The sequence below is a fragment of the Dreissena polymorpha genome, chromosome 14 (assembly GCF_020536995.1).
Source record: "Dreissena polymorpha isolate Duluth1 chromosome 14, UMN_Dpol_1.0, whole genome shotgun sequence".
NCBI classification, from domain to species: domain Eukaryota; kingdom Metazoa; phylum Mollusca; class Bivalvia; order Myida; family Dreissenidae; genus Dreissena; species Dreissena polymorpha.
The window spans coordinates 57,116,751-57,142,098 of NC_068368.1; the positions used below are offsets into that span (position 1 = coordinate 57,116,751).

The 25,348-nt window shown below is 36.0% G+C and overlaps 1 protein-coding gene and 1 long non-coding RNA gene across 6 annotated transcripts in view; one reads left to right on the forward strand and one right to left on the reverse strand.

Annotated features, from left to right (window-relative positions):
* LOC127857948 (estrogen-related receptor gamma-like) overlaps positions 1 to 25,348 on the forward strand; it is a 93,891-nt gene that overhangs the window by 30,627 nt on the left and 37,916 nt on the right. For 4 of the 5 annotated variants that reach the window (XM_052394726.1, XM_052394729.1, XM_052394730.1 and 1 more), the window contains one exon: positions 2,839 to 2,915. The gene's annotated coding sequence lies outside the window, so the exon portion shown is untranslated. Of the gene's footprint in view, positions 1 to 2,838; positions 2,916 to 21,860; positions 21,884 to 25,348 lie in introns of those variants that run through there. The other variant, XM_052394732.1, reaches the window with a different exon arrangement.
* On the reverse strand, positions 18,204 to 18,961 carry LOC127857950 (uncharacterized). Its single transcript, XR_008038693.1, has 2 exons — positions 18,812 to 18,961; positions 18,204 to 18,666 (listed from the first exon to the last, which is right to left on the reverse strand). It is a non-coding gene; the product is annotated as an uncharacterized LOC127857950 (long non-coding RNA).

Below are 25,348 nucleotides of genomic sequence, written 5' to 3' on the forward strand. Positions count from 1 at the left end.
TGCGTTATGTTCAATATATAACATGTTATGGCACATGAATGATGTTTTGTAACAATGTTTTTTATGCCCCCCGATCGAAAGATCGGGGGTATATTGTTTTTGGTCTGTCTGTCATTGTATGTGTGTTTGTGTGTGTGTGCGTGTGCGCGTGCGCATGCGCGTGTGTGTGTGTCCCAACACTTTAACCTTGGTCATAACTTTTGCAATATTGAAGATAGCAACTTGATATTTGGCATGCATGTGTATCTCATGGAGCTGCACATTTTGAGTCATTCTTCAAGGTCAAAGGTAAAAAAAACAAATTCAAAAACTTTAACCAAAACTTTAACCTTCTTCATAACTTTTGCAATATTGAAGATAGCAACTTGATATTTGGCATGCATGTGTATCTCAAGGAGCTGCTAATGTTGAGTGGTGAAAGGTCAAGGTCATCCTTCAAGGTCAAAGGTCAAATTTATGGCTTTAAAGTGGCGCAATAGGGGGCATTGTGTTTCTGACAAACACATCTCTTGTTTATAACCTCTTGTTCTCAGAACAAAACATTTCTTTTATAAACAAATAATCTAGAACATTGATGTACTACTTGTGTCACTGAAAAGTGATTCCAGCACGAGTTATCCTGTAAAGTCCTTTTAAGTTTATTTGATTCATTTTGAACTTTTGTTAATACTGCCAACATTTAAGCAGATGCCAGTGGATTTCAGCATGATATTTGTTATACCATTGATATTTTCATATGGTATATTTTGGTATTTAGCTTGAATTGCCAGACATACAACCTTTCACACCAAGGGATAAAGTTTATAGAAGGTATATATAACTAGATGTGAGATAAGTTCCTAAAGAAACTGCAGAGGTATTTAAGCAACACTTGATCGGATAGATTCCTTAAGAACCAGCAGAAGTATTTTAATAAGTCATGATCTGCCATATCACCTTAGTCATGTGGAGAGTCCTATTGGGTGGCAGTCTGGTTGTGGGGTTTTACTAGGCATTAATATTTCCCCGGGAAGGTCTGTTTCCATGAAAGGGACACAGCTGCAGTGGGAAACTACATCATGGTATCATGGATTTAGAACGAGCATGTGTTTAGGATTGTTCTCTGGTTGCTCCATGTTGCATGACAGTGAATGCAAATGGTTTGGAAAATGATAAGATCCATTACAAGACAGCGGGGCTGAATTATGAGCTCAGATTGCAGAGTTCCGGACTTATTAAGATGTGGTTAAGTTCAGCCTCAATCAAAGGCACCAGGTACTGGTTCTACCCAAGAGTCTGACTCAAGTGTATCTCATTAAACATTAGGGTTAAGATTCAATTATTCTTAAATACAAACTTATATAGATTTATAAGTTTTGTTCCGTGTTTATTATACCCCCATTACCATTGGTAATCAGACGGCTATATAGCAGTCACTTTGTCTGTCTGTCGGTCTGTCTGTCCCGAAAAGTTCATCAGATCTTCACCAAACTTGGTCAGAAGTTGTATCTAGATGATGTCTAGGCCAAGTTTGAATATGGGTCATGCCGGGTCAAAAACTTGGTCACTGGGTCACTTAGTGCGTTTTGAACCAAAAGTTTGTCCGGACCATAAGTTTGTCATTTATTGTTAGATTTTAAAATGACTTGGTACATTTGTTCACCATCGTGGGATGGTGTGTCATGGGAAAGAATAACGTTGATATCTCCAAGGTAAAGGTCACACTTAGAGTTCAAAGGTCAAATGCTTGTTCGGGCCATAACTTTGTCATTTATTGTTAGACTTTAAAATCAATTGGCACATTTTTTTACCATGGACGGTGTGTCATGCAAAAGAATAACGTCGATATCTCTAAGGTCAAGGTCACACTTTGAGTTCAAAGGTAAAAAATGGCCATAAATGAGCTTGTCCAGGCCATAACTAGGACGTTCATTGTGAGATTTTAAAATCATTTGGCACATTTGTTCACCATCATTGGACGGTGTGTCAATCGAAAGAATTACGTCGATATCTCCAAGGTTAAGGTCACACTTTGAGTTCAAAGGTCAAATAAGGCCATAAATGAGCTTGTCCTGGCCATAAATATGTCGTTAATTGTGAGATTTTAACATCATTTGGCACATTATTTCACCATCATTGGATGGTGTGTCATGCGAAAGAATTACGTCGATATCTTCAACGTCAAGGTCACACTTTGAGTTCAAAAGTGAAAAATGGCCATAAATAATCTTGTCCTGGCCATAAATATGTAATTTTATTGTGAGATTTTAAAATTACTCGGTACATTTGTTCACAATCATTGGACGGTGTGTCATGCGAAAGAATTATGTAGATATCTCCAAGGTCAAGTACACACTTTTAGTTCAAAGGTCAAAAATGGCCATAAATGATCTTGTCAGGGCCATATACTATATCATTCATTGTTAGATTTTAAAATGACTGTGTGCATTAATTTTGTTCACAGTCATGATCAGGCGAAAGAATTATGTCGATATCTTTAAGGTCAAGGTTACACTTGGGGTTCAAAAGTAAAAAATGGCCCTAAATGAGCTTGTCCCGGTCATAACTATGTCATTAATTGTGAGATTTTAAAATGACTCTGTACATTAATTTTGTTCACAGTCATTAGACGGTGTGTCATGCGAAAGAATTCAAGAGTTCAAAGGTCAAAATGGCCATAAATGTTAATGGCATAATGATTCTTAAAAATCGCCATAAATTAGCTTCTCTTGTTTTGTGAAGACAGCATGCAAAATATTCTGTGTCAATGCAGCATGTGGAGGTATATGTCACGTCTGTGACAAAGCTCTAGTTGTTGCTGTTGTCACTTGAAAAATGCACAAGTTTTTTTATTTTCAGAACCTTTCGCATAGCTCCAAGTTCATTAAACTGCCCTATGATTTCTTGATGACAGTAATCCTACCAAGGTAGCCCAGGTGAGTACATAGATTAATACCATTCTGATTAACCCTTTCAGTGCTGGAACCGAATTTTGAAGGTCTTTGCAAACAGTTTGGATCCAGATGAGACACCACAGAACATGGCGTCTCATCAGGATCCAAACTGTTTGCTATTCTGATAGTATTCTTTGAAAAAAAATGAAGAAAATGCTAATTTTGGAAATTCAGCAGACAACATTTTAGCAGACGACAAATTTCCCAGCATGCAAAGGGTTAAAGACTAGCCTTAGGATACAACAACACTGGAAGACCTTAGGACTAGGGTAGATTTTTAGAGCATACATGTATGATCTTAATCTTGGTGATTGCCTATAATGACCGCCCCTTTGTTCAGTGGCAGTTGGTATAAGCATTCAGTAACACCTTTGTTGCTTTAAAATGGACATGTTTACAGCCAGTGTCACTGTAAACCATGGTTTGAAATATGAGGACGCAGTTTTAAAAACTGTTTGGATTTAATTCATTTTTTGTATGCCCTTCTTTCAAAAATTTAACTTATAGCCGAGTCCCATTGTGTGTCTTTCTGTGTATGCGTGAAATTTCTTGTCTCAGCCATGACATTGCCATAAATATATTGTAGGATTTATAAAATAACTTGCCATAAATTTCTCCCATCATGAATTTGGACACATGGCCTTGAAAATTGCTGTCTCAACCATTACCTTACCATATACTTACATATTACAATGAAATCCATTGTAAGGAGACGTGTTACATGCGCAATTTGTCTACCTACCTCAAAGGTCATGGTCATGGTCACACATTTTTCAAAGATGACATTTGGCCATTAAACAGGTTGACCGCTCTGAAACTTTGTAATTCATTAATTAATGCTAGCTTTTAAGGCCCTATAAAGGTGACAAATCCAATTATTATGCATATAAACTGGTCTAATTTTTACCGGATTTCAGTTACTCTTGCATAAGAAATGCTAATAACACAGCTTAGGTGCAACGTTGTCAAGAATTATTGAAGATATACCAGTCTCATAATTGGAAGAAATGTTTACAACTTGGCAACTAACGTGATGTGTAGCCCCAAAGCGGTGACGTATGCAAAAAATAGCCGAAAGAACATTCAATTTTAATTCTATTTTAAACAACTTTTTACCAGCAGAAAGTAACTTATTAGATCACTACAAACGTTTAAACCATTTAGAAGAGACCTACTTTGTGAGTGATACCGGAAAACGTTGAAAATCAACAAAATATTTTTGGTGTTCTGAGTCACTTTCACTTTCCCGAGTAAACAGCGATGTAAATAAACTGATTGTTTGTAAACACGATTGACTTGGACGACACTGTATTTTGAGCTCAAAACAAGTTGTATTGCTCATATTTTTATGGTAATGTCCAATAAATATGTGTTATCAAATACATATTGTTTTTTGATAACCTTTATAAATAAAATATGGAAAAAATATTTAAAAATCGGTAAATAATTAAGGATCGTCACCTTTATAGAGCCTTTAACAATTATTAGTTTGCCACTAATGACCACCATACCTTTTGTGAGGAAAACTGTCTCCTTACCTGAGAGGTAAGGTATGTCACACTAAGAGGTCAAAGGGTAAATTTGGCCTTTCAACAGCTTGTCCAGGCTGTTGTTATCTCTTTCTACTTGCATGTTATTATGGGTATTAATTTAAAAAAAAATGTTTATTTAAATGACCTTATTTATTTTGATTAGCCCGCGCATTTATTGTGTCAAAGTGTTGATTGCATGTAATCTTCCCTTCTATTGGTACAGGTCAAGAGTTCAACATTGGTAGGTTGTTATATTTCAAGTGGAGATTTCAAGCAGTGCTACCAAAACAAAAAAGTGATACATATGGAGCAAACTGAGAATGACACTTATCTTAAATCGCAATGATTTGCAACAACAGCTTGTTAACCAGTGGGACCAGCAGGGTATGACCTGACCTGTGTTAGTGTATGTTACTGATTTCCACTGGTTATAACCTGTTTTCAAGCTGATTCAATTAACATGATACTACCAATATTCATTAAATTTACATTTAGTTAATTCTGCTGACATGAAATTTGGTAGATTTTAAAAATTGGCATGTGAGAAGTATCTTTACTTTGATTTTGGTTTTGGTAATATCTGATAAAAGATTTTGAATGCAAATGTTCATTAAACATTTGATTTTCTGGTTCAGCGCACTCATGAACATCCAAGAAAATAGGTTTCAAAGGTTTAGAATTATTGGTATTTATTTTCTTGCTGCTTCAAAGTGAATGATGATGGTGGGGTGGGACTGGGAGGAATGGTAAGGTGGTGAATATGATGATCGCATCCATGTTAACCATATCATTATTCATGATTGTGTCCGTCTGTCTGCCTCGCTATTTCTAAAATATTTGTTAAGTACAGATTTACACTTTATTTCCTTGGCTTTCTGGAGTCACTTGACATGTGTACTAGTCACAGCAAAAGACCTGCTTGCAGTGTGTGAGCCTTATGTTGGTATCTTTAAGAACTGTAACTTCTGCTCATCCTAAATAGATAGTATAATGGCTGTGTGTGCTATGTATTTAATTTACGGTATTGATTAACATGCAATTAAGTTATGTTATTTAGTAATAATTACTTCATTATGTTTATGTTATTTCCCTTGGTGAATGGGAATTTTGTTATGCTGTTGACAAATAAATTGATAGCAATTATCATTTGCAGTGCAGTAATCTTCATTAGGGAATGTTCATATTGCTAACTTGTTCTCAGAGAGAAATGGTTGGTTAACTATTGGTATGGGGCCCTGCGTATATGTGGTCTTAAAAGATTGCTTGATACAAAATTCTCTAAAAGTCATTGTGTATCAGGGTCTATGTTTATGTTTACTGGTGTCCATTCTCGTTATTATCGATGATTTTAGATGATACATTTTGCATTTCATTTCAGAAGTCCTCTTAAATCTAAGTGTCAGACTGAACCATACTACTATTTATGCAGAAACATGCACCCACCCATCAGATAGTTGCCTGACATGTTTAAATCCTACTTTTTCAAATTTATCTTCAAACTGCTGCCCCCTCAGACTATGGGAACACTGCCCCTGTGAGAGTTAAATGAATTTTTCATGAATCATTATTGTATCATTCATGAACAACATTCATGAACTATTCATGCGCAATTCATGAAGGTTAAATGGCCGCTTTCTGAATTAGTTCTTGAAAAATAAATTCATGAACCATTCATGAATTATTTTGTTCTTGAATCATTCATGAAATAATTTGTTCATGAATCATTCATGAACCTTCATGAACTCACATAATAATGAATATTTCATAATCACTTTATGAAGCAGCCATTTAACCTTCATGAATAGTGCATGAACAATTCATGAATTGAAACTGCATAAATTCATGAATTATTCTTTCTATATTCATGAAATTTCAATTCATGAATTATTCTTGCTCTATTCATGAAGTTTCAATTCATTAATTATTCTTGCTCTATTCAATGTTTTAGAGCTTGTTATGAGCAAAGTGATGGCATGAATACTTCAAGAACAATGAATGTAAGAAGTAAATGCATACCATTAAATTTATTTGAAAGATAAGAAAAGGGAAAAAACATATCAAGATGCACTAACCAACAGGTGATCTAGTTAGTTAATGACCTATAAAAATAATATCACATTAAATGAGCCTCTTAAAAAAGAAACAATTGTGGAATACAATCACACCAGTTTAATTTCATATAAATTGGCAAAACAAAATATTTATACAAAGTCATGTCTTTCGAAAGAATGCTCCCTAACCAAAGAGTGCCCCGCCAAAGTTTGCCAGCGCTCCACTGCGAATGCAGTTTCATATTAATGTCTGCAAGTTGGTGCAGGGATCTTGACCTCTGACCTAGTGACTCAAAAGTGGTCTTTTTTGTACAAGAAGTAACCAAAATAAAACATGTCACCAGTCACAGACTGCCAGGCTTAGCACAGAGGCTTGGTTTTTCAAACTGTTTGTCCAAGTCTTCAACACACTCCCATTTTCCTTTCTGGCGCAGAATATTGAACACCATGCACTGCCTCCGGGTCCTTTCTGGTATGAGGTATACTGTTCACATGCTCTACTGAATAAAAAACATAAAAAGGTCTGTAGTAAAAAGTTATTTACATTCAAACTATAATAAAAGTGAATCTACAATCAATATACATTGGGATCTGACAACAGGAAATGGACTGAAAAGTCTGATTTTGTTAGGCTTACCCTGCATGGTGATTGGTCTGATATTGTTCTGTAGGACAACTATCTGGGGCAAATTAAACAAGACAAAAGCACTACTAAAAATTCAAATTAGCCCCAAAAATAAGATACGTCCCATAAGTGATTATTATACATAATAACGAGCAAATACGGACATAAACTCATTTAATGTACAGTTAGCGCAAGCCCAGTACCTTGAAGACAGAATACACCGCTCTGTTTGAAGCTTTTTTCAGCATTCGGTTCTGGATGCCCTGGCACTCAAGTTGATTTTGCCATATTGGGGACATTCATCACCCTGAAATCGGTCTGTTTATTACAATAAGTTACATAAAAAATAATGTATAAGCTCTTCATTGCATATCAGATATGTTATATTAGCACAGCAGATAACTATTTATTGTAGTATTTCATTTTTTTCTTTTTTAAAGAAAAATAACCAGATTTGTTCTGAAAGTGAATTATTTCAGTTAGAAATCAATGTTATTTGGCTTTGCAATTATTTTGTTAGATAATGAAGACTTTGTACCACTTTAAAGCTTGTTTCATTATTGTACATAATGCTATATCTTTTGGAGACTGTCGCACTGTGTACCACATGTAAATACATAATTTCCAGTAAAGTGTTACATCACTGACTCCTGGTACGAAGTCAGCAGGGTACGAACTCCTTTGAGATAATTCTATTTTATTTATAGCTAACCAAATGATATACCTAGACACCTTTAAAATTATTCTAATCACATTGGTTTTAAGAATAACTTTACTACCAACTTATCGCACTGATTGTTTATCTAAATTCAAATTCCAAATAGCACAAGCAAAACTTACAAACCACGAAAATATATCACTCATTTGAGTCATCATTCATTCATTGCAATAGAAATTTGCGAGCAACAACATCTTTCATCCTATGCTTTACATCATTCTTAAAAATTGTTTACCTGTCTGTTCGTTTGTAACTTTTTCCCCAGTAAAACATTTATAAGTAAACTCTGCAGACCACAATATTTTAACTGTGTGCGATTTAAATATAACCCCGGGACGTCATGTCCGGTGTAACTTGGCATTTCTGGTCATCTATTTTCACGACTTGTTAAAATGTCGATCCGTGGCAAATGGGGAAATTTCCAGTAAGTTAAAGTGAAAGAAACAGTAATTGTTGACCACGACTACACATTTACATTTCTAATGGCTGATAATCAATATTTAAAAATATACCTTGTTTGCTCAGCCTTTCCGTTTGTCTTAAGTTTGTTTAGCCAAGGTTTCAAGGGAAATTATTTTCATTCCGTAACCTCATTATATTTTACAACCAATGAATAGTGAATAGTCATTTGAAATAGAATAGAATGAGAAAGTGATCATTAAACACTTAACAGTTTTTTTTTCTAAACATGTGAAGCCCTTTACAAAAGGTTTTTATGTCCATGTCTGTCAACTGCAGAAGTTGAATTTGGCATTAAATTTTATGGTTTGCTTTTTTTAACAAAAACATTTTTCAAAGAGGAATATTGAAATGGAATTTTACTGGAAGATGATGCCTCTTTAGGGAATTATTCCTGGTTTTATCACCATGGATTTTATTGTCTATTAAGTACTTTGTTTATTGAAAGGTATGGCTTCCCAGTGAACATTTGCATAATATTGTTTTAGGCAGTTCAAAATACGCATTCAGGTTTTAGCATTGCAATCATGACTTATTAAAAACATTTGCCTTTAGTTGCTTTTTATTTTGAGTAATAATTTATTTGTTATCAACAAGATATATGAAGCAGGGTAAAAAAAATGTCAATTTTATGGACTAAGTTAACCTGGTTGTGATGTGTTGCTAAATCTTTCATGTGCATTCTTTAGCGCATGCTTTTGCATTAGTGAAAAGTAAAGTTGTTAATGCCTGCAGTGCATTAGAACACCTTGTGATATAGTCTTGCTTGTAACACCTAGGGCATTATTTGATGAGGACATTGTTCTGGCTTGGGGACAATTAATACACTGGTGGAACATAAAGCTCAACACTTTAGTTCATTGGAAGTTTCACATCAAAAGCTCATAGTTTATGAGATTAAAAGTCAATCAGACTATCAAAGTTTATATGCTCTTCAGTGGTTTGAAGGGGGGGGGGAATGCATTAATTCTACAGATGTAAAAGGAAGCCTATTGGTGGTCATTAAACATGTTGTAAGAGCTGTTATAAATAGGATTTTACTTTCATCTTTAATTTACGATAAGTCCTCAGAGATGTTGGTATTGCCTCTCCCTGTCACTATCTGACTGGTAATGCATGTTTGCTCCAGCTTGCACTCTCTTGACTGCCTCAGATGCTGATCCATCTGTATAAACCATTATCCAGCTCCCCCTCTCTTGACTGCCTCAGTTGCTGATCCATCTGTATAGGCCATTATTCAGCTCCCCTCTCTGGACTGCCTCAGTTGCTGATCCATCTGTATAGGCCATTATCCAGCTCCCCCTCTATTGACTGCCTCAGTTGCTGATCCATCTGTATGTGCCATTATCCAGCCCCCCCCCTCTCTTGACTGCCTCAGTTGCTGATCCATCTGTATAGGCCATTATTCAGCTCCCCTCTCTGGACTGCCTCAGTTGCTGATCCATCTGTATGTGCCATTATCCAGCCCCCCCTCTCTTGACTGCCTCAGTTGCTGATCCATCTGTATAGGCCATTATCCAGCTCCCCCTCTATTGACTGCCTCAGTTGCTGATCCATCTGTATAGGCCATTATCCAGCCCCCCTCTATTGACTGCCTCAGTTGCTGATCCATCTGTATGGGCCATTATTCAGCTCCCCTCTCTGGACTGCCTCAGTTGCTGATCCATCTTTACAGGCCATTATCCAGCTTCCCCTCTATTGACTGCCTCAGTTGCTGATCCATCTGTATAGGCCATTATCCAGCTCCCCTCTATTGACTGCCTCAGTTGCTGATCCATCTGTATGGGCCATTATTCAGTTCCCCTCTCTTGACTGCCTGAGTTGCTGATCCATCTGTATGGGCCATTATCCAGTTCCCCCTTTCTTGACTGCCTCAGTTGCTGATCCATCTGTATGTGTCATTATCCAGCTCCCCCTCTATTGACTGCCTCAGTTGCTGATCCATCTGTATGGGCCATTATCCAGCTCCCCCTCTCTTGACTGCCTCAGTTGCTGATCCATCTGTATGGGCCTTTATCCATGCTTCCTGGATTCTTCAGGAATGGCCAGCATCAATGCTTCTTTCTTGCATCACTGGGTAGTCTTTTGTATAGATATGAAGGACTATAGTTCAGATGGCATATTCCATCTCAGGTTTTCCAAGGTAGCCAGATCCTTTGTACAGAGCACATGGGCTCTACATATGCAATATAAATGTTACCTGAAATGAAAACAATCTGAGAAATTTATCTCAATGAAGCTGTCAAACTCGCTGGTCAAAATATCTTCGTAACTATTTAAAATAAACTTTGATACCTTCACCAGCTTTGCAATTTTTTATCTTAAGAAGATTAGATTATTTTGACCCAAGAAGGAGGCCTGAAATGATGCAATCAGCTAATTGAAAGCTTTACCTATGTTTTACCAATATATTATTGACTTTTGTAAACATGTACAATGTGAAGTGATTTTTCAATTAAAATGTTATGCTTATTAAAATTGAATGCTTATTAAAAAGCTTATGCTGAGAAGTGTCTATTTGGATACTCTATGTACACTTTGGGATCGATGCTGTATTGATTGCCAGAAGTTGGCCGCTAATGTGGAAAACTGGGAGCTGACTGAAGACAAATCAATTTAATGCTAAGTTTTTTCATGCTGTTATGATAGTCAGCCTTCAGATGATATTTTATGATTGTTTGATTGCTCAATTATTTTATGCTTTTCATGCAAATTTTCCATTAACCGGTGTGTGGAGGTGTTAAGGGCCCTTGTTATGTGGCCTGAGTACCTGAGAGGGCCTTGCAAATAGCATTAGTCCTTTGTTATCACACTGGATTTGACATTATTTTTTAAGAGGCAAATATTTTTTATTTGAATTAAAATTTCCCTTTTCATTTTGAAGTTGTAAAATCTGAATATAAGAGTTTCTTGTTTAATGGTAAATGACAAAAATATAGCCTAAGCCTACCTTAAATGATGATGTTTGGAGTAAAATAATAATTAAATCATTTAAAATATTGATTGTCTCAATTAATTGACAGCCTCAATTTGAGTCAAGTGAGAGCACTCTGATCATATTACACCATCAGGACCTAAAACTAATAGTGTCTTTAGAACTTATTTAATGAACCCTTTACCACTTAGATACATATTTTTATTCATTTGTAGTCCCTCAGAAAGTAAAATGTTATTAAAGGCCTTTCTAACTAGATCCAAGTTTTAAAAGTTTCAGTTCCAACCCTTAGATACTGATGAGCAGCAGGCTGTTCTGGTTTTATGCTGTTTGCACATATCCATTTTCACTTTTCTTCTGAATGGCAAAGGGTTAAAAGATACAAGGTAATGACCAAATTTGTTGAGCTCATTTCAAGGCCTGTGATACATGATAATGCATTTCTGTCCCATAACTCTGTCCTCATAATTGGTATGTCTAGTGTTCTGAGCTCTGTGACATGGAAGTAATCAGTTCCGATTCCTCCTTAGAATGAGAATTATGCAGACTCTAATGGCTGTTGAAATTGCCTCTTGCAATTTAGGACTTTTTTTGCATAATGACAAAAGTGAGGTAACGATAGAATATGTCCTGCTGTTTCCAAGGTTCAAATGGATCTGATCCAAGTTTTATTTAACGGAGTAATAGCAATTTTTACTTGCTGAATTGTTAGTAAGTAATTCAAACAAAAACACTAATTATGCTGTATGTTTATTTATAAATGATGTCACTGTTGTTTTTAGCCAACACTCATGTACAAATTTGCCATTAGAGCCTTGGAATCTGTCCATGATTGACTGGTCAGTATCAAAGCAACAATTAATGCTTTAATCAGTGTTATTTACCTCCCATTGAAAGAAAATTAATAGCATTACAAGTTTTAGTGAGCCCATATTTATTGATCAGTGGTGTTTTGGTCAAATTTGGTGCTGAATTTATGTTTAACTGCATTCTGCGACAAAGATCAATTAAATTTACGATTAACAAAGAGCTTTAGGTTTTAAGTTAGAATTAAATTGATTGGTTATGTAATGTCGAATCATTTGTTTAGTTCAGTAATAAACCAAAACTCCTGTTTAGTAATGAATGAATGGATATTATATTGATCTTAGATGAAAACCTATTGCATACAAAATGAAAATAATTGATAATTGTAAAAACAACCCTGAGAAAAAACTTGAAACTAGTTTATCAATATTTGCAGTTATATATGTTTTTAATGTTGGTCCAAGCTTTTTTCCACGTATTGACAAACACTTATCCCCTTGTGTATGAAATTTTAGAATATGTCATTGTTTGGCTGTATGCAGTCCAGTCTTAGGCAAACATTGCTGATTATAATTGTTCAATACTCGTTTTATCATTGATATGGATATATCAAGTTTGTAAACTGTGTTTCACTGTTTAAAGTAAATATACCATTCTCCCCAGCAAAGGTGTACTGAGTGCAGAAACTGATAAGCTGAAATGGTGAAAACTGTACGACTGGAGCTTGAATCCTGGCTCTTCATGTAGCCTAAGGACAATGCTATAATGATCAGACACTGCATGTTTATAATCACCAGCTGCAATGGTATTTGTATTAAAGATATGAACCCTGGTTGTCTATCAGTCAGTCTGTCCATTTATAACGCTTTTGTGTCTGCTCCATATCCCTTTAAACCTGTTTATTGTTTTTTATGAAACTTTCCTAAAATGTTTGGGCATTGAGACAATGTACAGATGGCATGAGTCCGTTTTGTCAAGTCAATAACAAAGTTATACTTCAAGGTAAATGGTTTCTGCGTCCAGTTTTTGTTAGCCCCAAAGCTCCTATACATTTTTGAAGAGTACTTAGGAATCTGATGGTAATATCATTTGGACATTGTGCATAAGGTATGAGCCAGTCATGCTGACTCAATGTCAAGGTCATAGTTTGATGTCAAAAGTATAAGCCTCAGTTTGTGTGTCTGTTTGAAATCTCTAATTGCAATTAAAGGTTGTTTATGAAACTTGGATACTATGTTTATGTGATTTTGATTTTGTGCAGAAGACATTAGTCAGTCACCAATTTTTTTGTCTTCTCCATTCTAGGGGTTGTCCAAGCCATTTTGGGGAAAAGAGTCAGGTCAATTTGGATTGGGTCCCTCTTATTTGGGATCGGGTCTGTTTTTTGCAGCATTTTTATGTCCCCCACCACTATATTGGGGGACATATTGTTTTTGCCCTGTCTGTTGGTTTGTTTGTTTGCACCAACTTAAACATTTGCCATAACTTTTGCAATATTGAAGATAGCAACTTCATATTTGGCATGCATGTGTATCTCATGGAGCTGCACATTTTGATTGGTAAAATATCAAGGTCAGGGTCATCCTTCAAGGTCAAAGGTCAAATATATTGGTCAAAATCGCTTATTCAATGTACACTTTTGCAATATTGAAGATAGCAACATGATATTTGGCATGCATGTGTATCTCATGGAGGTGCACATTTGAGTGGTGAAAGGTCAAGGTCATCCTTCAAGGTCAAAGGTCAATATATGGAGACATAGTGTTTCACAAACACATCTTGTTTAAATACCAGGAAAACCCTGCATTTATTCTCTACCCTTCGAAGGATTTTTATGAAACAATACTTAAAAATAATGTCAATAGAAACAATGTCTCTAAGGCAAAAGTAAGTCACGCTTGCTCTAGGTCAGGGTCATTATAGAAGGTCAAAAGTTAAGCTTTCATTGTCTTTGTGTTTGCTTCATCTCCACTATACAAATTGAAGGATTTTCATGAAAAGTTATTCTGCAGATGCCCAGAAGTCATGAGTCAATCACGCTAGCTTAAAATCAAGGTCACCACTTCAAGGTCAAAAGAATACTGATGGCTGATATAGCTGTATATTGGACTTCATTGTTTAAATACTGCTTTTTAGGACATTATAAAACATGATCATTGATTTTCATCAAACAAGGTGAAAGCTCAATATTAGACGCACAGCAGTGGTCTCTCGAGTGGGCGAATGGGGGCGATTTATTCTCTCAATTAATCTGCACTTCGCACATTAATTTCATAAAGGCGAAGTGACTTCTCTTCCTTTTAATGATTTACTTTGTACCAGACATTGACTGATTAAAATCAATTTGATGTGGAAAATTGACACAGATAGATTCTCAGTCATAAGTTGCCCCATTTACAGGTCATGCAAAGTTGAACATTCAAAAGAACAGTCTGGAGCTATTACACTTCTTGAAATTGTTAATAGACGATTCCTTGATTAATTGCCTTGTGCTGGCTACCAATAACTATGATTCAGCAAAGTTAAATGGCCCATTAAAACAATACTCTAGAATGATCAAATGGGAAGAGGTATCCTAGCATTGGCAAAACATATGGGGCTCGTTTACAGGCCTAATTTGTTATCTCTGCTGTAAAATGAGATTTTAAATGATTTTTTAATTTAAAGCAAATGTAACAAAATATAAATTTGATTTAATTGCTTAAATTTTACAAGGAAGTAAAAAGATTCTGTACATTTCTGGTTTTGTTACACTTGAAGTTTTAATTGATACACCTGTACAGGAAAAAAATATGTTAAAAGTACTATCATAAATTTACAATCAATGACAAAGAAGACTAGAAATGGCGTGGCAGAGGCCGACGCGTATCCCCACGCCGCATGTTTGACCCAGGGGCGCCCCAGGGTTGGTAATGGGGCCATGCATTGTTGAGATTGACCGTATTGTCATAAGAGAAGTTCAGTATCAATGAGAAGTGAATCGGTGTAGAAATGAAGAAATTATAGTAAAAGGCAATTTTGGGTGGGCGTGGCCTATGTGGGCGGGGCGCCTCAGGGTTGGTAATGGGGCCATGCATAGCTGAGATTGACCATATTGTCATAAGAGAGGTTCTGTATCAATTTGAAGTAAATCGGTGTATAGATGAAGAAATTATAGTAAAAGGCAATTTTGGGTGGGCGTGGCCTATGTGGCCAGGGCGCCCCAGGGTTGGTAATGGGGCCATGCATAGTTGAGATTGACTGTATTGTCATAGAAGAGGTTCAGTATCAATTTGAAGTGAATCGGTGTAGAAATGAAGAAATTATAGTAAAAGGCAATTTTGGGTGGCCTATGTGGGCGGGGCGCCCCAGGGTTGGTAATGGGGCCATGCATAGTTGAGATTAACTGTATTGCCATAAGAGAGGTTCAGTATTAATTTGAAGTGAATCAGTGTAAAAATGAAGAAATTATAGTAAAAGGCAATTTTAGGTGGGCGTGGCCTATGTGGGCGGGGTGCCCCAGGGTTGGTTATGGGGCCATGCATAGCTGAGATTGACCGTATTGTCATAAGAGAGGTTCAGTATCAATCTGAAGTGAATCGGTGTAGAAATGAAGAAATTATAGTAAAAGGCAATTTTGGGTTGGCGTGGCCTATGTGACTGGGGCGCCCCAGGGTTGGTAATGGGGCCATGCATTGTTGAGATTGACCGTATTGTCATAAGAGAGGCTCAGTATCAATTTGAAGTAAATCGGTGCAGAAATGAAGAAGTAAATGTAAAAGAACATAAAAAAAATGAGTGAAAATCTCTGACCCAGCCCCGCCCCAACCCCCATAACTTTTGACTTAGGGGTCAGATCAAATTTCTGTCATTGTCACCGTCGCACATATGCTCATAGCTACCATGTTTGAAAGTTTCAAGGTTCTAGTGCTAATAGTGTAGGAGGAGCAGGTGGCCAGGACGGACGGACAGACGCACATCACCACAATATCCCCACTTTTTCTCCGAAAAACGTTGGGATAAAAATGTAGGTTTGATACACATGTCTTATTATAAATGAAATGCAGCCTTTTGAAATCCACCATCAATATCAGTCTCTATTATAGAAATTATTTCAGCAGTAATGAGGCTTACCAGTTATTACATCAAAAGCATGTGAATAAGTGTTAAATATATTAATTAAATTCAGTTTTATACAGCAATAACACAACATTAACACTTAAGTGTGTGTGTTTGTATTTGTAAATGTTGTCCCCAAAAGTGCGAAATGAGAGTTGTTTCTGATAATGATAATTGGCATGTGTAATGAGGGGTATAAAATAAGTGAAGAGTTGATTGAACGCTGAACAGAAACCATTTTATCTTTTAGTTGCCTCACTTGTCCCTAATTTTAGCTGAAGGAGAACTCACTTCTCCCTCAAATTTGAACGTAGGCTGAGCCCTGATTCTACCTTTTGAAGCAAAATATACGTAAAACTAAGATCTATGATGCAAATGTACCATTTCTCCAAAAGATGTTACCACTTCTCCCTTTTTTGGCTTTAGAGAGAAGTGACTTTCCTTAAATTTTGAGCCTAGCTAGACCCCTGCACAGTGATTGTTTCATTTGGTCCCCTGAAAAGTTTCATTTGGTCCCCTGAAAAAACTTTAAATTTTATTGGTTGCTTGCAATTATGGGCTCTTGTCTGTCCATCATATCATTTAATTAGTCTCTCACTTTGACTATTTTGAAATCTGGATACCGGCTGATTGTTTTATACATGGTAATGTATTCTATTTGTTATGCTTGCAGGTATGCATGTTTGCAGGTCATTCCAAATCGGAAAAGCAATTAATCTGAGATGCTTTTAGAAAGCCCTTACAGGCAGACTTAATAAGGTTATGCTATCCTTAGAGCTGGCTTTTATGCATCAGGTCAATTAGCAATTCAAAGTTTAGGTGGATCAAAGTGTGCATAATTGATGTTGCTTTTCTTTGGAATTAACATGACTTATAGCTGAAAACCGAAAACTGTGAGTTTTCAAGGCAAGCTTTTCAGGATTGTATCAATAATAATAGCTCTTTTTCTGCACCATTTACAGAAATATAACAAATTAGCAGTTGTTACTGTATTACCCTAGATGTACATGTATCTGTTATCACATAAAACACACAAAAAATGCAATCAAATCTGCATTGGTATTATTGTGTGCATATTTACTCAAATGATCTTAAACGAAAATGGTCTAGACTGCACTGACAGCTTGATCCCATTGAAAAGAGAGACCTGGGCATTGATCGGGTATGGATCTTTATGGGTATGGATCTTTTGGGTGATTGGCAAGTATTCCAATTTAATATCGCTGATAACCCATCTGTACAGAATTTTGTCCCATGAACAGAAATCATAATTATTATGCCCCCCTTTGAAGAAGAGGGGGTATATTGTTTTGCACATGTCGGTCGGTCCGTCCGTCCACCAAATGGTTTCCGGATGATGACTCAAGAACGCTTACGCCTAGGATCATGAAACTTCATAGGTACATTGATCATGACTCGCAGATGACCCCTATTGATTTTCAGGTCACTAGGTCAAAGGTCAAGGTCACGGTGACTAGAACCAGTAAAATGGTTTCCGGATGATAACTCAAGAACGCTTACTCCTAGGATCATGAAAATTCATAGGTACATTGATCATGACTTGCAGATGACCCCTATTGATTTTCAGGTCACTAGGTCAAAGGGAAAGGTCACGGTGACTCGACACAGAAAAATTGTTTCCGGATGATAACTCAAGAACACTTACGCCTAGAATCATGAAACTTCAATAGTCTTGTTAAAATATCGTTTTATTTTTGGTTTAAGTTTATTTTTATCCTTTTCAAACCTGACTTGTTTTTGTTTTTTCACCTTCCAACCAAAGCAGAAAGACTTACCTGTTTGAGTTGTAGTGTTCAATAATTTCACTAGGCAAAATTATTCAAATTATGTGTAGCAGGTGACTTGGTTCATCTTTTAAATGTTCTCTCACTTAAGATATCTGGGTCAGAAATTCATAAAACTTACTTAGCTTTGTTAGCCGGATTTTTTTCGAAAAAATCTCGGCTTATAGATTGATGTTGTCGGGCGGGCGGGCGGGGTGGCGGCGTGCTCGAAAATGTTAAAGTTCTTATTTCATGGTATAACTTTGGTATGCTTGGACCTAGAGTCTTCAAACTTGACATGAAGGTTGGCCAGGATTAACAGATGACCACTGGTCATTTCAAGGTCATTCATTTGAAGGTCAAGGTCACTGTGACCTTCAATATAAAAAATGTTAAAGTTGTTATAACTTTGGTATGCTTGGACCTAGAGTCTTGAAACTTGACATGAAGGTTGGCCATAACTAGTTAGTAACCACTGGTCATTTCAAGGTCATTCATTTGAAGGTCAAGGTCACTGTGACCTTGAATGTAAAAATGTTAAAGTTCTTATTTCATGGTATAACTTTGGTATGCTTGGACCTAGAGTCTTCAAACTTGACATGAAGGTTGGCCAGGATTAACAGATGACCACTGGTCATTTCAAGGTCATTCATTTGAAGGTGAAGGTCACTGTGACCTTCAATATAAAAATGTTAAAGTTGTTATAACTTTGGTATGCTTGGACCTAGAGTCTTGAAACTTGACATGAAGCTTGGCCAGAACTAGTAAGTAACCACTGGACATTTCAAGGTCATTCATTTGAAGGTCAAGGTCACTGTGACCTTGAATGTAAAAATGTTAAAGTTGTTATAACTTTGGTATGCTTGGACCTAGAGTCTTGAAACTTGACATGAAGGTTGGCCAGAACTAGTAAGTAACCACTGGACATTTCAAGGTCATTCATTTGAAGGTCAAGGTCACTGTGACCTTGAATGTAAAAATGTTAAAGTTCTTATTTCATGTTATAACTTTGGTATGCTTGTACAATAAATAGTATTATTTCATCTAAGTTTATTTTCTTACATTTGATAATGAAATTGATGGAAACTTCAAACAATATTTTACTAATTTGCTAATAAAAAAATTGAGATCAAACTTTCCTAATTGTCAATTCAAGTTCATATTTGTGACCTTAAATGTTATTGTTGTTCATGTATATGCATGCATTCAAAACATAACACAAGGTTTGCTCATGCCTTGAAAAGTACTTACATTTCATTTTGACCTTTGAACAATATTTCAGTAATTTAAGTATTGCAACCTTTGAACAATATTTCAGTAATTTAAGTATTGCATTGACAAAAACACGAAAGGTACTTTCCTGTCATTTAAATAAAAAATCCGGCTTCAATGCGGTCATCTCCGACCGCGGAACTCTTGTATATAAGTTACTTTGCTGTTGATAAAGCGATTTAAATGAAAAAGAAGAAGAGTAGATTCTACAGTGCATGTTTGTTATGAGGATATTTTGTGGATTTTGTGGGCATCGCAGGGCTCCTTTTTTCCTGGAGGCCTTAAAAAAAGGGCATCATTAGGAGGCTGAGGAGCCTACACAACTTGAGTAGTCATAATGTTCATTTGCATGCCATGAATTTCAATGTCATTTTTATTCACAAAAGTTGTCTTTACTATCCCTATGGAGTTTTTTTTAAGTATGACTGGAAATGACCACTTTTTAACTACTATTTATATATTATGTTGTTTTTGATGTGTATTACTGATAAACAGCAATAAATGAGATCTATTTAAAAGTAAAACACTTGATAAATGGCTACTTGAGTTGGGATAAGGACTTCTTTAAGCCTTTTTACAGTTATTGGATGTTAGAATATTCTTTTTTTTCCCAACCTTTTTATGTCCCCCATCACTATAGTGGGAGACATATTGTTTTTGCCCTGTTTGTTGGTTTGATTGGTTGTGTGTTTTTTTTTTGTTTGCCCCAACTTCAACATTTGCAATAACTTTTGCAATATTGAAGATAGCAACTTGATATGTGGCATGCATGTGTATCACATGGAGCTGCACATTTGATTGGTGAAAGGTCAAGGTAAATGTCATCCTTCAAGGTCAAAGGTCAAATATATAGCATCAAAGCAGCACAAAAGGGGACATAGTGTTTCTGACAAACACATATCTTGTTATTATACTCCAGTCCCTTGACATGGCATTTAATGGGAAATCCCAAGGCAGACGGACGGGCAGGCGGCTCGTTTTGTTTCCGATCTATATATTATAGAATTGTAATTGTAACTTTACTAAACCTTTTGGAAATGTTTGTTAATATGAAAGAAGGAGATGTTTGGTAACGAGCAAATGTGCACCAGGTGCGATTGCCACTCTCCTTAACATACAGTTTTCTTTAAATCTTCACCAAACATTCTTAAAATGCTTTTGGATATAAATATTAAGGCCAAAGTGAATAACCAGTCAATGTACACCAGGCACTTCAGAGGTAAGGCCCCATTATTATGCCCCACTTCAAAGAAGAGGGGGTATATTGTTTTGCACATGCCGGTTGGTCCGTCCATCAGATGGTTTCAGGATGATAACTCAAGAACGCTAAGGCCTAGGATCATGAAACTTCATAGGTACATTGATCATGACTGGCAGATGACCACTATTGATTTTCAGGTCAATAAGTCAAAGGTCAAGGTCACAGTGACTCGAAATAGTAAAATGGTTTTGGGATGATAACTCAAGAATGCTTAGGCCTAGGATCATGAAACTTCATAGGTACATTGATCGTGACTGGCAGATGACCCCTATTGATTTTCAGGTCACTAGGTCAAAGGTCAAGGTCACAGTGACTCGAAATAGTAAAATGGTTTCCGGATAATAACTCAACAATACTTACACCTAGGATCATGAAACTTCATAGGTACATTGATCATGACTCGCAGATGACCCCTATTGATTGTTTAGGTCACTAGGTCAAATGTCAAGGTCACAGTGACCCAAAACAGTAAAATGGTTTCCAGATGATAACTCAAAAATGCTTATGCCTAGGATCATGAAACTTCATAGGAACATTGATCATGACTGGCAGATGACCCCTATTGATTTATAGGTCACTAGGTCAAAGGTCAAGGTCACTGACTCGAAATAGTAAAATGGTTTCCGGATGATAACTCAAAAATGCTTACGCCTAGGATCAAGAAACTTCATAGGTACATTGATCATGACTGGCAGATGACCCCTATTGATTTTCAGGTCACTTGTTTATAAAAAAAATTGCAAAATTTGCTGTTTTTCTGTTTTAGTAATACAGTTTTCATAGTATCTTTTCCCTACTGATTGCAAATATTTGTTAACATAAAATGGAGGGCAATATCAATAACCAGCACAATAACATCATACTAAACAAGGTGACCTTAAAAAAAACTCAAAATATTGACGCTTTTCGTATTGAAGAATTGCATCATAATGCATTACTGTGTCATAAACATAGCACAGAAAAATACGATATTTGTCACAAACATAACAGTATAGATAGTCACCCTAAAGGTGGCTCTATTCTCCACAGTGGCCAAAATAAGTTGTTTGAATATTGTTTAGTCTATAATTATCAGCAATATTATCATCATATTTGTGCCAAGACGTTCTGCATGTTATTCATGAAATGGCCTAGTGCAATACGCTATCTTGTTTCATAATCATTCCAATACAATTTAATTTCAATACATTTTGGAACCGATACAATACCCAAGATGATTAACAGCCGAATACTAATACCCCATACCACTTAGCTGAAAGATTTAAGTATTTAATCTAAAGGCTACCGCTAACTCATAGTGACAGGTACAGTAAGGTGTTTTGTAAATGTGCGTGGAATCAACCTGGAAAATACTTTTTTTTAGTAACAAAATTGATGTTGACTTGTCAGAATATGTTATGGAAATAATGTAAGTGATTATAATATTTATAATATTACATTTTGATATTGATAGTATGACATGGTGCTTTAAATGACAGCTTATATTCAGTTTCATGGTAGTGCAGTATTACAACATGTTTCTACAATCTGTGTCACCAGGACATGTGGATTTAAGTCAATAGGCATTAAGTTATTTTCAGCTCGTCGTGTCCATCGTTGTGTCGTCCGCTTTGTGCTAAAACCTTAACATTTTGTAAAGGTTTTGAACATTGGCTCTAAAATCAAAGTGCTTCAACCTACAACTTTGAAACTTTGTATGTAGCTGCACCTTGATAAGTTCTACATGCCACACCCATATTTGGGTCACTAGGTCAAAGGTCAAGGTCACTGTGACCTTGAAAAAAACAACAACAAAAAAACTGACAAGCTTTCATTTATTCAAAAATGCACCCGCAGCCGAGCGTGGTACCCGTTATGCGGTGCTCTTGCCTATTTTGATTTAGAATTGTGTTATGCCTTCCATGTTTGTCAGTTTAAATGATGGCTTTGAATTAACATCAAAATAATCTCATGCATTAGTTTTGTTTCTAGTTGTTTGTACACTGTTTATCTTGTTTATTTTACTGCCCAGTCACTTATTAACTTCAAAGCATAGTACATGCCATTTCAATCTGAGGTAATGCAAACATATTAGCAATCCTGTCTTCTTTTCATGCTAATTTAATGAGCGTGATGATTTCACCCAGATTGCTGTGTTTAGATTTTATTCTCCTGTGGAAGTAATTTGCCAAGCTAAAATTGAAATCATTTGAAGGCAATTAAAAAACCAATCAATTATAACGTTACTGTCAAAGATTGTACAGTTGTATCAAACCTTGAAAACATTGTGAATTAAGGTGAAATGGCGATTGCATTGGAATGAAATTAACCATGCTTAATGATCTATTACATATGATCAGGTGCAGAATATTCAGTAGCTTCTTATGAAATATTTAATAGAATACTAGGCATAGTCTACCTTGGGCATGTATTTCAAGCATTAAATTTGCTAAAATTGAAATGTAATCAGGTTTTATTAGAATGGGGCTTCTTACTGACCTGGTACATACAGTTTGATAAAGGGTCGGTGAATTAATTTTAGGCGAGGCACAGTTGCTAAGAGCTTAGCTTAGCCTAGTCCTTGAATTTGATATTTGACTAATGAGTCTGAACCCTGTCAGCTGGATCATCCTTGCATATGGGAAATTGACCTTAACATAATTGCCTGGCATTCAGGAATTTCAATAGCATAATTTAAACATTTGCAAATAAAGAATTGTTTTATTTCGCCAATGATCTTCAAAAACTGCGTAAAGTATATTTGGTATTATTTTAGGAGATAAAAATACATGTTCTGTAGGAAAATAAGAGAAATGTTTTACCATTCATCACCGCATTTGATTACAATTTGATAATAAATGTGTTTGTGTTATAAGTTACTTGCCAAATTGCATGTTATTACTTGCCATTGATAAACTTGCAAACTGTTAAGTGAAAGATACAAAATGTTTCTGAGAGGTTCCTGTCTGAACTTGTGTTTGACTAAACTATATGCAGTAACATTACATTATCACCAATTGTTTTCCAGGATTTCTTACAGACCTTAACTATGCCTTCTGATTTAATATCATTACCAGTTCTTTAGAAGAAATGTAATGGAGCTTCCATTCAAATAAAATCAAAAGAAATTAAGTGCTCTAAATTAACTTATTCATTTTTCCAGGTACATCAATGATTTGCATATGATTCTGTTTTAGCTCATTTCGCACAAGTATTTGGAAGCCATACCACTTTACAGGTATAAAAAACGCTAAGTTGCTTCCAGTGCGGAAACAAATATATTCATTGTCATTGTACTTTAATATATTCATGCATTGTAAAGATTAGTGCCACTTTTAATAATTATTTGCAAGCTGTATCTTAGAAGTGATAAGGATATACAATAATTTCACATTCAACCCTCTCGATGGACATCCACTCAGAGAAAATACCATGAGTACCAATTACATCCAACATTCTTTTTTATGCCCCCCTTCGAAGAAGAGGGGTATATTGCTTTGCTCATGTCGGTCGGTCTGTCGGTCCGTCCACCAGGTGGTTGTCAGACGATAACTCAAGAATGCATACGCCTAGGATCATGAAACTTCATAGGTACATTGATCATGACTCGCAGATGACCCCTATTGATTTTGAGGTCACTAGGTCAAGGTCACGGTGACCCGAAATAGTAAAATGGTTTTTGAATGATAACTCAAGAACGCATATGCCTAGTTTCCTAACAAAATTGTTCTCCAATTTATTCCAAAGGTATTATAATATTATGATTTGAAAGCATTTTTATGATAGTAAATTGTAGATTGGAAAGGTGTGATTGAACCATATTAATGAATGAGGATGGGTTGATTTGAGCAGAATTTCATTAAAGGTGGAGTCGGTTTGTCATCAATGTACTTGCCAAATTAGCGTTTCTTTTTGAATGTCTTTGATAGAGTTATTTTAGTATTTGGATGATAGTTCAGTAATTTCTGATAACTAGGTGAGATATTTTCTTAAATACATGTGGTTGGTCATTTGTACAAAGATGTTTGTTTAAAGTCATAATTAAGAAACAAAATGAAAACAATCATCATGGATGCCAATTTGATAACTGTTGATAAATCTTTTTAGCTCCACTGGCCAAAGGCCAGCGGGGCTTATGTCATGGTCCTGTGTCCGTCGTGTGTGCGTCCGTGCGTGCGTGCGTTAACTTTTTCTTTAAACATCTTCTTCTCCTAAACTACTGGTCCAATTGTGATGAAATTTCTCAGGAATGTTCATGTGGTGAACCTCTTTCAAATTTGTTCAAATTATGCCCCTGGGGTCAAATTTGACCCTGCCCCAGGGGGTCAAAAAATTGAAAATTTGCTTATATAAGGCCTATTTTGTGCAAACTTTAAAAATCTTCTTGTCCATAACCGTATGGCATAGGGCTACCAAATTTGGTATGTAATGACATCTTATAGTCCTCTACCAAGTTTGTTCAAATTAAGCCCCTGGGATCAAATTTGACTGTTCCCCAGGGGTCACAAAATTGAACATATGCTTATATTGGGCCCATTTTGTGCAAACTATAAAAATCTTCTTGTCCATAACCATTGGGCCTATTTCTACCAAATTCGGTAGGTAGTGACATTATAATAGTTCTCTACTTAGTTTGTTCAAATTATGCCTCTGGGAACAAATTTGACCTTGCCCAATGGGTCACAAAAATTAACATACTGTGAAACCATTTATTTTCGTCGGCACAAAGTTTCGCCCTTTTCATAAAAATGACTATTTCGTCCGCTCTTAAATTCGCCCATTTCTGGTTTTGAAAACAAACAAAACGTTTGATTTGTTTGTAATACATGTAATACGCGGTTGCGAAAAAATCGTGCTGGGGAAAGAGAGGTGACACTTGGTAGTCACTTGCAAG